Below are 16078 nucleotides of genomic sequence, written 5' to 3'. Positions count from 1 at the left end.
TTCTCAACTGTGCAGCATGGTTATGGTATAAGCAAAGTTTGGTACATCAAACCCGCTTCAGAGACAGCTAGCATGGAAAGATCAGAGCCAATGGATCTGAGTAGTGATGTGTCCAGGCAGGCTCAGTGGCAGGAGTCGTGGTGCCAGAGAGCTTCTGAGGGTTGTGAGACCATGGAGGTCTTTCCTTTGGCAAAATGTTTGGTCAAGAAGAACATGGTGTTCTGGAAAGCTGTGATCTTTCTAAAGAAAACAGTAACAATTTTGTTCAACTCTACAGACTGACTGTTATTTAAATCATTTATATCATTCTCCTAATAACAATGGAGTCATACTAGGGACATTACCATTTAAGGAATAAAGCAGGACTACTACGGTGTCTAAGTTAATAGCTGTTAGAAGAGTGTATGGCACATTTCCCTATTATTTCTTAACAAACTGTATGTGAATTCTTGCAAAATAGTAAATACCAACTTGGTATTTGCAGATTTTTTTTGGTCCTTGCTCTGAATTGAAAGAATCAGATTTATTGGATTGTGAACAACGCAAGGACAGATACAGTAATGAAATCTTAACCAGCTGTAATCACAGTTAAATTAGTGCAAACACATTAAGTAAAACTTGGTTTTATAAGGGAAAAACCAGTTTATTTTATTTAGAAATACTTTAACTTTCTTGAAAATTTGTTTAGGAAACTTCAGTCTTGAACAGCTAGTTCTAGGAGAAAACTGAGCAATTATCCATCTATTTATTTATTTATTAATAGTAGAAATCATTTCCTACAAGTTCAAGAACTCAGGTTATCACACTGTCATACCCACAAGCTCTGAATCACATCTGGCATGAAATTAATTCTTTGCCCTACAAAAAGTTTGTCCTTCAAAAAAGTCAGTGAGAGTTTTCTCATTAATTTGAACAAAGGAGGGATCAAGACTATCGTCTTTAAAAGTTAATATGCAACTATCTAGAGCTAATAAAAGAAAGTGAGCCATGTTTTCGCAATGAAGATCTTAATTTTCAGTGCAATTCACAAAGTATAAGAAACAAATAACAGTTTTCTGTCAATCAGCTCATACTAATTATTAATATTACAAAAAGGGTAGAACAAGGTTTAATGGGTCAAATTCTGACCTAATTTGTCTTGACTCTTCTGAGTTTAAAGAAGTTACTCTGGATCTTCATCAGTCTAAATGAGATTAAAATCTGATGTACTGAATGCAAAAAGAGTGGCGTTGCTCATGATTTGCAGCAACCTTGTTCATAGGAAACATGGTTTAAACATAGGCCCTTAAGAGTACTTTCCCTCCACTATATATATTGTTTTAAAGTAATCTTACAAGTGTAGTAACTACACCTAAATCTTCCCATGAGGAGACATCCTGGAACACAGTTAGGACTTGAGTAATTTAGATCCTCTGATGTTTTACCAAGGAGCAGGATAAAGTAGATGTTTTACACTACTCTAGAAAAAATTTTTCTTCATTAAACTTTAAAATATCTTGAGATAATATTTATGCCTATACATGTCTTATTCTCCATTTTAACTAAGTGATGCCACAGTAAATATGGTGAGCAAAAGAAACAGTCAGGATAAGTATCACTGTATTTAAAATACTCTCCATTATACAACATTGTGTTGCACTGAAAAGCCCATGGGATTTTGCCACTGACTTGAATAAAGCTGGTATTTCACTCACAGACATCACACAGGTACATCAAAAATTCTCCTAACCACCCATTAGGCTAATGAAAGAAGCAGCTTTGCTTGCAGACGTTGCCTCACTAGCATCTTTAACCTAACCGGGCTACAATAACATCACAGCCCTTTGCACAGCAGGATGCCTCTTGGGCTGCTTTTTCCATGCCAGTTGTTGAGAGTTTTAATCACATGCACTAAATAGAATAATTTTGTTTGTTACTCTCAGTACAGTAATATGAAGCTATTGATTCTCTGTAGATTTGTTTTGGAGAAAGCCTTTCAGTTTTCTTCGTTTCCATACACATGTCCCGTTTCCCCCAATGCACCACGGATCAGGGAACCAAACACAGCAGAAGGAAAGCTGAAGTTTTCTTTGGCAGGTTGGCCAAGATACCCTAACTTTGATGAAAGTCCCCATCTTCCCGTTGATCTACAAGCCACAGTTCCCAGGACCCTCAAAGGAACAGCCAGGGAAAGCAAAGAGCTTTCAAAGCTGCTTTTCACTCCCTTGCAGTTCCAAGCCCCAGCTGTCACACTGGGGATGGTACAACAAAGGGCAAATCCTTCTGGACACACAGTCTGCTGGGGCACTGTGAAGGTCTGGCTGTGCACAGCTAGTCAGAATAGGACACAAAGTGAAGCTGATTTTGGCAAGCACCCTATGCCCCGCCAGCATTGCTGGAGAAGGCTTCGGGATGCATGAAGGGACACCTGCTTCGCACAGCCCACAGGCCACCATGGGGGCAGGCAACGTGCGACAGCTTCCACTATCAAATCGACTATTTTATGACGACTATTATTGTCAGAAATGTTCATTAGAATTACAATTCTGTTTAATTTATTGTCAGGGCCCTGAGGGCCCAGGACCCCATGTCAGCTCCCTAGAGCCATCAGCCCCTGCCCCAGCATCACCACAGCAGGGCTGGTCTCCAGCTCCCCACAGCCCTGCCCTGCCCGGCCATTGTTCCCACTGAGCTGGGCCCACTCATGGACCCATGGCCCATCCCATCCTCGGCCCATCCCCAGGGAAGTGCCTGATGCCCATGGCTGGAGCTACCCCCAGCCCACTAGTCCCCGTGGGGACTCCCCCTGCTCCCAGCCCCCAGGGAGCAGCCACCCATGCAGTGCCCTGACACGTATTTCCTTAATTGTGTATTTAATTGCTTGTAATCATGGGTGGGATTCCCCTTTGCTCTTTCTTAAGAAATTGTGTGCATTTTAAAAGCTTTTCACTTTTATTGATCTTCATATGTGCATGTACCACCCTAAATTTAGGCTTCTCTTATCCTACAGCATATTACAAAAGCTATTTTTTCCTTATGCTATAGGACAGAGAAAAGCCAAAAAAGAAATCAGTGTGTTTATTCCTGAGAAAATGATTTTAGAAAAACAAATGCTTCCTCCCCCTGCAATCCAGCAGTGTCTTTTCTCCACACTAACAGAGGCATCCTACAATCCAGTGATCACGGCCCCAAGCACTGGGATGGCAGGCTCAGCACAACTGGGAGAAAGCTTCTGTATGAAACTCCCCTTGAAACTCGATTAAACTATCGACTCAGTATGGATTAGAAGTAAAACAGCCAAAAAAGATTGCTGTCACAGTCTTAACAGCTGGGAGTCATGAGTTTCCTGGAGTTTTCCAAGAATCTATGGCAGAAGGGACCAGGGGATACTGGAGTCGACCAAATATCCTTTTCTCTGTGGTCCTGGGAGGTGGTGGGATCAGTTGTCCCAACATTCTCTTCTGCTTTCCAGTGGCTGACACCAGCTGGAGCACTCTGAAGAGCTAACTCCAGGGAACCAACCCCCTGAACTCTGCCACTAAAATTTCTTAAAGACAATGTGTGAATGCAATTGTGGCTTCTACAGGAAAGATTCATCACATACTATACAGTGTTCATAGGATTTTTCTCAGTCATTGTCAAACAAACTTTCAAAATGCCAGACCCACTTCTTCAATGATTACTGTCACAAATCTAATCAACTGCATGCTGTGCTGGCTGAAGGTCTCAATCAAGTAATAATTTTCATTCAGCTTTTGATTAAAACCCTAAAATCTTTCATACTGCAATTTCAACCAACAACTTACAAAAAACCCTCATTATTTCTAATAAAGATCCCATCAGAAGATTTCAAAACCTTTACTCAACCTCCTAAATATTTGGCACAGCACATCCTTGCAAGCCTGAAATTATTACCCTGTTTGCTATGGTTTCTTTTATTATGCTCTTATACAAGACTGTTGTACTTTGTCATTTGTAGCACATTACCTCAGACTTGTTCAGGTACAAAGATGGACTTCTAGGATGATCAGGGGAATAGAGAACCTATCACATGAGAAGACAGAATGAGGAGCTTGGCTTGTTGAGCTTAGCAAAATAAAGGCTGTTAAGGGATCCAGTTGCTGTCTATAAATATATCACGGAGCCAAATATCAGGGAGATAGGAAAGCCATTTAAACTAAATGACAATGTTGGCAAGGGAACCCATCGGCACAGATTGGCCAGAATTTAATCTATGCTAGAAACTATGCTAGAAATCAAAAACCCCAACCAAATAGTTCAGTTTAGTATTTGTTCAGGGTGGTGGTAAAACTTAAATAATTTTCTCTCCCACAATGACAATCATTTTAATAGAACCCAAATGTATTACAAAATAAACATCTTTTACATTCAGTTGTCTATCAATTACTGAAATTCCTAAGATTGTTGATGATTAGTTCTATTTGTCCTCTAGTTTAAGGTTTATTACAAATTTTATACAATATTTTATCCATGACTTTAAAACCTTTGCGGCTGAAGTTCAACTGTTATTTATGGTATTCTGCTCTAAGCTATAAATTAATTAAGGACAAGTATATTTTTGTGCTAATGCATTTTATGTTGGAGGGTATCCAAAAGATAGAGCCAAAGGAACAGAATTATGATTGTTTCTCATTTACTTTGGTCATAGCATGGGTTATACACGTGAAAGGAAAGACATTTTGTTAAAAACAAAGCTGGAGATACTTTATAGACCTTCAGTGTTTTCGTGCTTAAAAGATCACTTATGCTGACCTTGGAGTAAAAACCCATGAAGTTCCACAAAGCAGAAAACTTCTCGGGTAAAAAAAAAGTTTGGAAAAAAATCTATTTTCACCAAAAGCAGTCAAATGTTTACATAAAAATCAATCATTTAGAAAAAGTATTTCTTTCTAAATGCACACACATACTCATACACACACAGAGAGCCTCACAGAGGGCCTCCGTGAATGGGATGAAACTATGGCCATGATGGAACTACACATATTTTCACTTTCCTGTAGCTCCTGTTTGAAATTTTGATAGAAATACCAGCATGTTATCTTCATACAAAGTGTACCAGCATGGTGAAGGCAGATTTTACTATGAAAATGCCCAAAACGTTACTATAAGTTTATATCTTATGGTAATTAATAGTATCTTAATATGATTCACTCCACTCCCACCTAAGTGGCTTCATAAACCTAAGATCAGTTTTGCTGGTTTTGTTATTAGCCGTTCGCTTTCTTAGCCAGTGAAGTTGAAAATCTCTCACCAGTTTCTTGTGAACAATGCTAATTTCAGCTCTTCAAATTCAGCATTAGATGCTCAGGAAGAAACGCTCCAGTGGAATGGAAAACATCTCTCCATTGTCATCAGTTAATGGATGGCTTAGGACCTGAATTACTGACTTCTAACGTCTTTTCCTACCTTATATAAAAATTCTTTTGAAAGCATTCTCATCTTCTGGCTTTACTCAAACATGGTGAAAATCGAGCACCCATTTACATATATGTTTGCCTACATAGCTTTGCATGTATTTTTTTCATTTTAATTTTGTTGCTTTTTGCTTTTACCATATGCACATCCACTCATGCATTGTGAAAGAGCATCCATCCATCTTCTCCAGATTCTTCTTATTCAACATGCTTCCTTCATGCCTCCTCTGCACTTTTTTTCTCTCATGTAAGCAATCACAGTTTCACTTTTGACTCTGACAGCGCTAGTGATTTTCATCATAGCCTCTGTTTCTATTCCCATTACATTTTTTTAAGGATTCAATCAGAATTGAATTTTTCAAGTTCCTGATTTACCTCAGCAGGCCACATGATGTATATACATCAAAACAGTCTTGTTTCCTCCTCAAACTGGTAGTTTTGTCTCAAGCAAAAATAGTCCTTGATTAGAACAGAAGCTGTCCACGTGCTCTGAACTGTTCCAGGAATAAATTGGTCATGAATAAATGGAGACTGATGACTTTTCAGAAGGCTGATGTTCTGAAACATTTTTTCATACATGGGGGGAAACATTCTCGCTATTTTTAAGAGAAAACTGTATCCATATTCAAAAGCAAAGTTATATGCCGAATTTATACTTCCTGACACTAGATTCTGAATTTACACATCAGTAATTCAAAATTTTTTTCAAAATATACTCCTTTGACTTGTCACGATTTATTTGCCATCAAACTGCTAATTCTTAACTTCTTCCTCCCACATTAAAAGTAACATAAATCATTGTCACCTACTAATTTAAAGCATGATGTCTGATCTCTTTTCCACCATTTTATAGTAAATGTAGTAATGTAGTTCTAAAACAGTAACATGTTGAATTATGCTAATCTTCAGTTGAAAATTTACAGATTATCCTTAAAGGCTTGTGCAAAAAAACAAGGTGATTAGGCATTTTCTGCCTTTTTTTTTCTCGATGCTTAATATGTGCTTTACTGTGTAAATAGACTGATTTCACCAATCCATAAATTAAATCATCTCCATGTTCAGTGAAAGTGGTAACTACTCAGTGCACTGATTTAGACAAGATAAATTAAGCATGGCTGCTACGCTCAGCAAGAGGTGACCAAAATGCAGCACTTACTTAAATGTGCTTGAGTGACGGTAGGCCAGGTTGGTAGTAAACAGGAACCTGTATTTTCTCATGATTTCTCTGCTGTTTATATGGAATAAATTAGTGGTTGTAGTGGGATTCATAACAGATGCTTATTCACATAACAAAAGCACCATGGTATCTTGCATGCAGATCCTACGCAGAGCTGCCCAACACTGACAAGGCAAGGATCATGAACTTATTTCACAAGTGAGTCAACGAAGAATTGTCAGGGCCCTGAAAGGTATCTGAGAAAACCCTAATGAATGGGCCACATTATTTTGTGCAGGTTTGTTTATCAGATACAAGAGATGGCTTCACTAAGGAATCTCTAGCACTGTAGGTTTTAAGTCTCCATTATGACTGGTATAAGTATAGTAGAGCCCCCCTAAGGACTGCTGGTTTCTGTGCTCCTCTGAAATATTAAGGAGAAACAGTCTAGGGATTGTCAGAAAGTTTATGGTACTACTTCTAGATCTAGACCCCTGGGCAACAATTTCCTGTGCAGGTTTTTTATTCATTTGCTGTGAGGCAAACCTGTTCTCAAGAATCTCTTGGAGTTATCAGATCATTTCTGTGCATCGCAGCAGTCAGAGAGTGTTTGCCTTTACCCTTCCTTGCTCATACACAACTTGGGGAGCTGGGCTCTGCAGGGCTCCAGCGTTGACTGCCTCCTGTCCTGGCTGCATCTGGGAAGGAAGCCAGGAAGGTGGGTGACTTTCACATCTTTCAAACCCATAGAGTTCTAGTGGAAAACTAATCTACGCTCCTGTCGTCTCCTGGCACCTGCTCTCTTTGGCTGATTATTTTTCTTTTACATGGGCTTTGAAGCAGTCTCTACCGACAAACAGAATGGGGTGGTTCTTCACACACTGAACAGCAGATCTGCAGAACGCCTTGTCCATGGATGCAGAAGTTAACATGGCTTGGAGGGAGACAGTAGAAATACTTGGAAGAAATACTCACTTATTGTTGCTAACCAGATAAACCACATCAGGTTTGGGCAAGCCCTTAAATTGAAAATCACTGGAGGCAGGAAGAGTGCTCAGGGGAAGTTTCAATTCTTGCTCTGTACTTGCTCTCCCTGGTTAGCTGCTTTTGGCCACCGGTTTGTGTGTTGGTTGGTTGGTTGGTTGGTTTGCTTGCCCAGAGCAGAGCACAAATACAGTCCTCAGCTGCCACAGATTATGCTGTGGAGTTCCCTGCAGTTGACTGAATTGCAGAGGTTGGCGCAGAGAGAGTCCAAGGCTTAAACCTCACCTCGGGAAAACTAGTCGGTGGCTTACTACTAGTTTAATAAACTTCTCTCTTTTCATCTGATTGCTTATGACAGGACATGGGCTAAAACTGAAGGACTTGATGCTCAGCTATTTTAAATTACTATTACTTGGCTGGTGCCCTTGAAAGCAAGGCTTCTTTATCCCACTGTAGTTCTGACATGAAAAATGTATTGTTATCTCACCGAGGAAGATTTAATTGAATAGTTTTGAAAGTAAATGTTATGTTTCCTTTATTGTTAGAACACAAAACACTTCTATTTTGAGAAAAAAAGCAGTAATTCATACCCTGCAACAACACAATCTAACTGCATCCTCAGCTGAAGTACACAAAAATCATATCTCCCAGCAGGTGCTCTGGAACTGGCTTATGTTAGTCTTAAACCACAAAAATTTGTTGTCATTACTGAGCAGTTCAAATGAGAAAGCTGTTCTTGCAAAACAGTATTTATGGGCCGGCAAATAAGAACAGAGCATCAGGGAACTGCAAAATGTTATCTAAAAAGCACTTGCCTCACCCTTAAATTAAATCCAAAATCAACTCTTCCCATGGACAGAAAGAAGGGCAGAGCATGCTGTTTGTCACTGGGCATGTGAATGAGTTGCATGCCATGGCACAGATCTCACAGCATTCTTTTCAGTAATATTTTTAAGCTTTCAGTGATGCCTCAAGCACCTAAAATTAAAGGTGAATATCTTGAACAGCAAGGATCTTAATCTTACATATGTTTAGAGATTTAAGTTTATTGATGTAACAGTTGTTCCTCAAAAACTTTTCAGCTGAATTAGTGCTGGAGTTGCAAGTTTTTAAACAATCTGTATCCAAATTTTTCTTGAGCCAGAAAGACTATTTAAGATAAAAGTACTGGAAACATAAATTACGTTTTCAGGGCTACAATTTAAAACTATTAAATTGCTTCTTAATTGCAGAATAGTTTGATATCTGAAATCATTAGCAGTGTTCACGGTGCATGTCACAACTAAAATTCCACATAAGCATATTTTTAAAATGATCTCTTCTTTTGCTTAGCCATTTTGTTCAAGAATCCCTTTCTCATGGATGAGTTGGTAAAATACGCATCACTCAAAGCTCCGTAAAGAATGCAGCCTCTGCTCTGCTTTATGTCAGATGATTTCATCAGCTCTTGGAGAAGGATTTGAACGAGTTTGTTGGCAGATAAAAGTCCTTTTGGTTTGCTTTAAAATGGTGATGTATTCATTTCTAACTTTAACAAAAGATGCATTGTACATGGGGCATTGGAAACTTATGCAAGAAGAGGGGTGGTCTTTTTTTACTTCGTGCTATCACTTCAGGACAGAGTTGCCTCTGAGGTTCTGCTTCACTAACAGGGAGAACAACTCCTGGGACTTTAAGGCACCGCCACTGTCCTTTCACAGGAGAGGAAGGCCAAGGGATTCAGCTGGCATCAAATTCTTATGAGTTGCTGCAAACCCCAACGCTCTAGTTCTGCATGAAACAGTGTAGAAAGCCCTGCATAGCCTGATATTCCCGCTATGTAAAAGTTGTGTGATCCATTCTGCTGAAGCCAAGAGTTCAAAGTGGTTATCTGAGTTTCTGGTTGGTTTGTTGGCCGTTTACGATTTAGCCATTGATGCATTAAAAAATTCTTATTCTCTTCTCTGAGAGAGCTTAGAATTGCCTGAATGATTTTTTTATGTTAATCATTGAACTGCTGTTCAATAAAGGACACCTCCAAAACCACATATGGTTAAAATCAGCTTTTTTGCTGGCGTTTTTTTCCTTGCTCACATTTCCTTTTGAAAAGGAGGTAGTCCTGTGAAATCCTGTGCACAATTGTGCCTGTAGCTCTAAGCACTGTTTGTCCATGAGGAACTAAGAAGACCCAATGAAGTGTTATTAGCTTTGACTCATCTGACCAAAGTATCATCTGCTTTGCTCATTATTTACAACAGTTCAGGTGGAAACATTGGTCCCCAAGCTTTATTAAAATTGTCTGGGGAATTTTTTTTCACCTATCTAATGAAAGAAGAACAAGGAAAAAGACATTTGAAGCAGAGCTGTAGAAAGCAAACAAAGGTGAATGGAGAGGAGATACTAAAATAATGCCTAAGAATCCAACTCAAAAAAATCAGTTTAAACATGTGTCACGAAATTTTTTCCAATGCTAGAATTTACCAGAGTTGGAAGTTCAAAATATTCTTGGAAAGCAGTTACTCTATCTGTAATCTTAGAGGAGTCTGATTCAATAATAATAAAATATATCTTTATAATGCAGAAAGGGGTTTATGTGATTGTTCAGATGATCCCAGGCATTTGATGTATTCAGATGAGTATAACATGAGGATTATGTCTAAACTAGTAGTTTAAACAGTGCCAGGGCTTGGTCAAAATTTTGGCATGGACTAACCGGTGGTCTTCCTGGAATGGTTCAGGAATTAGCCCTGTCTGAGGACCAGCCTAGCCAGGGGGAGTTGGCAGCCTGGGCATAACCAACCTGTTGTGAAGGCTAAGGAAGTTCAATAACATAGATACGACCAGCCAGTGACAACTGGACTGAGGGTCAGAGAACCAGCATTTGCATTGTTTAATTTCCTGAAAATGGACATAGCCAAAGTGTCACCCACACATTTTTAACAGTCTCTGTATGGCCATTACTGCATTGCTTTCAAAGAAGGAAAAAACTGTGAGAAGTGGAAAAGTGTATTGTTGCTCTACAAAACTGCAGCAGAACTGCAAAGCTCTGTTTTTTGAGAGGAGGGCAAGCAAATGAGAAGCACTCAGACAGATGGCACACTCAGATGGAATGAATTCCTGAGGGGGAGTGCAGCAGTGAGAAGAGGAACAGCAAGCATAGTAAAAATATGGGAATAGCAGCTGCCATAGCTGTTTCTACAAAAGTAAAGCAGGTTGAGCAGATTGCCTCAGGAGCCTGCCCTGTCCCCAAATCCAAAGGGAAGAACTAAGAAGACAGCTTTGCAGGGAAAGTGTGGTGCCATGGGGATGGGTGATGTTGGACTCTGCACTGTTACAGCTGTTAGAAAGGGATCGGAGATGATCACTTCCAAAGCTCACAGATGGAAGATCAGCTGAGGCAGACACCAGGACCCAGACAGAAGTCCAGCTGGGCCTGGCAGGCAATGGTGAATGCCAAGCAGAGCAATGACACAAAGCTCAGACCACAGAGAGACATGAACTGAGATAATTTCAATTCCAAATGAGTCAACTGAAGATCCAGATAAATTACTAATAAAAGCATGTTTACACCAGCAAAGTGTCAGTGTGATTGCTGATTATCCTCTGCTTTCCCAAAGACAGTGTTTCCATCCCATGGCAAAGGTGATGGACAATATCTATCACTGGCAAAGAGATCCTGACTGACAGGTACAAAGGTTTCATGCAAGGGCTTGTCACAGTGCGATTCCTTCCCAGTGTCCTTCCCTAGCAGCAAGGGCAATCACGGTGTCCACACATTTTTTCCCACAGTGGCAGAGGCTCTGCTGAGGAAGTATTGTCGAAACAGAAGAAACAAGATCCTTCTCCTCAGTTTTGTAGTGCTGTAGCATCAGATGAAGAAGTAACTGTGGGAAGAGTATTGCTTAGCCCTGTATCCCTGAAATAGAGATGTTCTCTGGACTGGTATGTGCATAAACCACCTGCAACAGGTGAGATGTCAGGAACTGGGACAGCATCAGCATAGGTGGGCTATTCTGAGAAGTTAGCTACAAATTTCTACCAGTTATCCTCAGTGAAATACTTTTTTCAGTGGCTCTTAGCTTGGCGTAATTTTCACAGGGATGGCAAGTCAATTCACTGCCAGAGAGCAGTTCCCATCTGAATTTCAGTAGATCACTCTGGAATGGAGACATTAAAGCTCTTCAGCAAAATGGTTACAGGATTGTTTTCACATGGGCAAACAACAATTTTCTCCCATCTCATTCTTGGAAATGCTTGAAGCATTCTAGCTGAAATGTCCAAAACCAATTCAGACTTAGCCAGACATCCAGTCTGGACAACTGAAGTTTGGCAAAGCTGTAAACAACTGGGCTTCATACAAGACTAGATTTTGTAATGAAAAATGTCACGCAAACTTAGATAGGGGTCTTGTTATCAGCTTGCTCTGTAGTACATCTTATCTTCTGTGTCCCTGCTTAACATTGCATTTGCAAGTCAATTGGCATACCTGATTTTTAATATAGCATTTAATATCTGCTCACATTTATACTTCCCATTTTCATCTATTGTAAATTCCCAGTTGATTAGCTATATTTTGCTAACACGATGACAAAACTTGAGACTAATAGAAATCCTTCAAACGCCTCTATTAACAGAGTTTCAGGTTATTTTCTAGATCAGAGAAATCTATGTCAGACTGTCACCGTTTAAGGCTGGGTGGGCGGTTAAGTAAACGACAGACGCTCTCTATTAACCTTCTCCTTCCCCAGAGGGGAAAAGCAAAAGAGAAAAGGGAGAGAGACTTAGGGGCTGGAAAGTTAAAACAGTTTTAATAAACAATAACAATGAAAAGAAAGAGTATAATAAATAACGAACTGTATACAAAACCGGTACTGAGCTCCCCCAGATGACGCCCACATCACCGCTGATGCTGCAGGGCAGGCACTGGGCAGTCCCGCAGCACACGCGGCATCAGGAAGGAACCGGGTTCAGGAGTGAGGGCAGGAGCGTGGGCAGAGTCCTTCCAGGATGTCAGCCACAGGGGAAGGGAGCGTGACCCTCGTGGTCCCTCAGCTTTAAACTGAGTGTATCACATGGGGAGGATGGAATACCCTGTTGGTCAGGTTTGGGTCTCCTGTCCTGTCCGCCCTTCCCCGCAGGTGTGACACTTTACGGTCCCTCCCTTTGTGGAACAAAGAGACCCAACAAGGACCCTAGTTCCCAGGGCAACAAGCACGTGTAGTCAACTTCAGAAAGTACAGTCACTTAAAAGAAACTGAAATGAAAAGTCTGTCCTAGTCCAAACCAGGACACAGCCTCACAAAAGTATCTGGATGGAACATGTTGATTTTTCCCAGTTTTCTCTTGACTTTAAGGAGGGACTCACAACGAAGATTTAAGAGAAAGCTACTGAAGCAGTTGACTTAGATCGACTAGTTCTCTTTCTAGAATTAAACAGATGAGACTCAGATTGTACCTATGTTGATAAGACTGCTTATCAACAAACCTATTCCCTCCCTTCTGTGTTCAAAAAGAAGCATTTTTAAAGACACTAAAAATAAAATCAGAGGTTTTATTAAATACATTAATATATTTTTGTTTATAACTGAAACATCAGAAGTAGTGTCTGTTCTGACTTTCACTGTCTTATTCTCAGTGGATTTCATGGTTTCTTAGAAAGTACATGAAAAAAGGAGATGGTCATGATTGGTGAGCTGACATACACAGCGCATTCTCAAAGATGCCCTAAGGAATTTCTAAATATTCCTTATAATGGTTTCAGCCAAACTTGCTAAGTTTTTTCCTTTGTTTGATCTGCAAATGATCTATTTTGGCAGCACTCTGAAAATATACAAAAATAACATAACATCTGCAATTTATGTTTTCCTGCCTGCAATGCTCTATGACAGCATTTTTAAGATGAACCTGACACTCTGCCAGACTTTTCTGCGATGTCCTTGGGAATTTTGACCTATTAGCTATAATGGAGTTTCAATGCAAGCTATTTAAGGCAGGCTTGTTGCCATAAAGAAATTGGTTTAATTTTAGGGGTTACATAGATTAAATGCTACTCCTCAGAGTTAGAATCCAGATGATTCCACTGAACTGCATGACAGAATTGCAAAGATTTTGCCATCCTTGAGAAGCTTATGGAAGCAGAGTTGTACCAAAGAAGACAAAATAAAACAAATTAAAATACAACAGTACCTACACTAGATTTTTCTTAATCTGTCAAAGACTACATAATCTAGTATCATTACTGGACTCACAGAAAACCTGCGTTTGTTACTTTCTTCATAGTATAGTAACACCAGATTATTTATTTGTAATGGTAAATGCTTTTTTCTGTGATGGCTTTGTGCTTGCTTAGGTTCTCTCTATGGAGAGAAATGGGAATATGAGGTTAATACCAATATTCTCCAGAACTAAATCAGTTCCCGTGGCCTAGAGAAGGGCTGGACACCTGTACACTATCTCTAAAGGCTTTTCTCACGTAGCCCCTGGTGCTACAGCTATGCATCCATCCTGCTGCCAAGGCTTTGCCCCTTGGGGATTCCTACCGCAGGGGGACTGGAAGCAGAACAGTCTGATTAGAGCCTGCAGCTGAAATTGTGCTGGGCAATTTCTAGTAAACAATTCATCCCACCTAGAAGCATGGGTTTGAGTACTCTGAAGCAGATTTGGGTCAAATCCAGTATAAAGTTTCAGAGAAACAAAAAGTGAAAATGGAACGTATGAACTGCAGAAACAGTTCATTTTGCTATTTTTGATCTTCTTTTCCCCACACTATCATCACAAGAAGTCAGAGGTACTATCAGAGTGAAGCAGAAAAATGATGAGAAAATGGTTTCTCTGCCATCTTTTTCCACATGTGTCAATTCCCTGTCAAAGCTCAGTAGTGTTTTAAGTTCTTCCTATACAGAAAGAAACTGTTGTTCAAATTGTCTGCATGATTCAAAATGGGTATTTGAATACAAATGAGTGAGTTTTGGGTCACAGGGAGTAAGAACAACTCTATGACTTTGCATGTAGCTTCGGGTCTTCCCAAGTGTCAGCTCTTGCTCTGGTGAATATTTAAGTATTTCATACAACGTAGACATCTTTTTTTTTCTGCAAAGAGTAAAGCAGTCATCTCAGAATACCTTGTATTTAAAATATTTTCCTGTGAGGTGGAAGACTGTGTTTTAATCCCTATATATGTATAGGGATATATGTATATATGTAGCAATAAAGTATTCTAACCTTTTCCTTTCTGGGTTGTTTTGTTTTTTTTCATGGTTCCAAACTCCCACTTGTCTTCCTGTTCTTTAAATTTTGCTGAAGAGCCTTGTAATAAAAACAGTATTTTGCAGTCTGGTAAAATATTTAATCCAAACAAAAACTAATGTGCCTCACTGCAAATCCTGAAAAAACATAGCAAAGCATTTCTTTCTTTTTATTTTTTAGATTCAGCCATCAATCAAAAAAGTACAGATATATGCACAGTCTTAATCATAATTAATTTTCCTGGGAATTCCTTTGAAGGACTAACTGAGCAATGCCTCCTTCCCACTTTTCTTTTTGAGTCTTTCTCTTACATGCTGGCTCCTTCTGAAACCTATCCTCCAGCACCTTCTTCTCCTCTCTCACAACTCCAGAGGTTCAGGGGCAGAACTGGGAGCACTGTAAATGTTCTTGTTTTCTGTCTGCGAGGAAAACAGGGCTGCATTTGTTAAAAGTTCCTTTTGTGGGTGAATCACCACAGTATTACTGAGTGATTGATTATTACATGAAAACTTTTATGAACCAAGAAATCAAAGCCTGTTTGCTAGGGGATTATATATTAAGATGGTTAAAATATTTTTTATATTGACTATGACAACAAATATAACTAAAAGTACAATAACAAAGATATAAGGTGACAAATAATGTAATGTTAAAAATATCAGTGGACATATTGCATAGCTGTATATGCAATATTATTTTTATTCCCAGATTCAGGTACCTATTTTCTTAGAGTGTGGGAGGGGAGATGAAGTAAAGGAAAGAAGAGGAGCTGTTCCTGTGTCATTAGCAACTGTGGGATGGCTGATGCGCTTCCCCAACACGACCTGACTGCAGCCCTGTTCCTGCCCACCACCCTCGCCCAGGCTGGAGCTGTTCCTGTCCCTGAAGTTGTGAAATCCTCTGACACTTTGCTTATGTGTTCCCATAGGAAACTCCTGCCTCCTCTGATATTTCATACAAAGAAAACAACTGTAGCCTTTTAGAGACTGACTGTTTTGTAAAATACTGGTTACTTTATTCCTGTACCCTCTTCTCACTGATCCCGCTCAGGTTCTCTGGTCTTTGGGCTTTGCTCCCTGAAACTATTTTTTCATGCATCATCATCTCTATGTGCTCCGTTACAAGTGACCAGTATGAATAATTGCATAGTTACGGAGTTGCACTGTGATGCAGGTAAAGCCATGAGGAAGGCAGCATTTTCAGTCTAAGTAAGGGAGCCTTGAGATAGGCTTGATGTTGGGGTGAACTGAAATGTTATCTGTCAGCTGTAGCTGTCAGCAAATATTAAAGAAAGAGCAGC

At 39.7% G+C, this 16078-nt stretch overlaps 1 protein-coding gene across 5 annotated transcripts in view; it reads right to left on the bottom strand.

Moving 5' to 3' along the window:
* The window catches only part of FILIP1 (filamin A interacting protein 1), a 115342-nt gene that overhangs the window by 86223 nt on the left and 13041 nt on the right, over positions 1 to 16078 (bottom strand). The window lies entirely within an intron of this gene.

Source organism: Nyctibius grandis, chromosome 1 (genome assembly GCF_013368605.1).
Source record: "Nyctibius grandis isolate bNycGra1 chromosome 1, bNycGra1.pri, whole genome shotgun sequence".
Taxonomy (NCBI): domain Eukaryota; kingdom Metazoa; phylum Chordata; class Aves; order Nyctibiiformes; family Nyctibiidae; genus Nyctibius; species Nyctibius grandis.
Note: the sequence above shows the minus strand (reverse complement) of the source record. Positions and strands in the feature narration are given on the sequence as shown.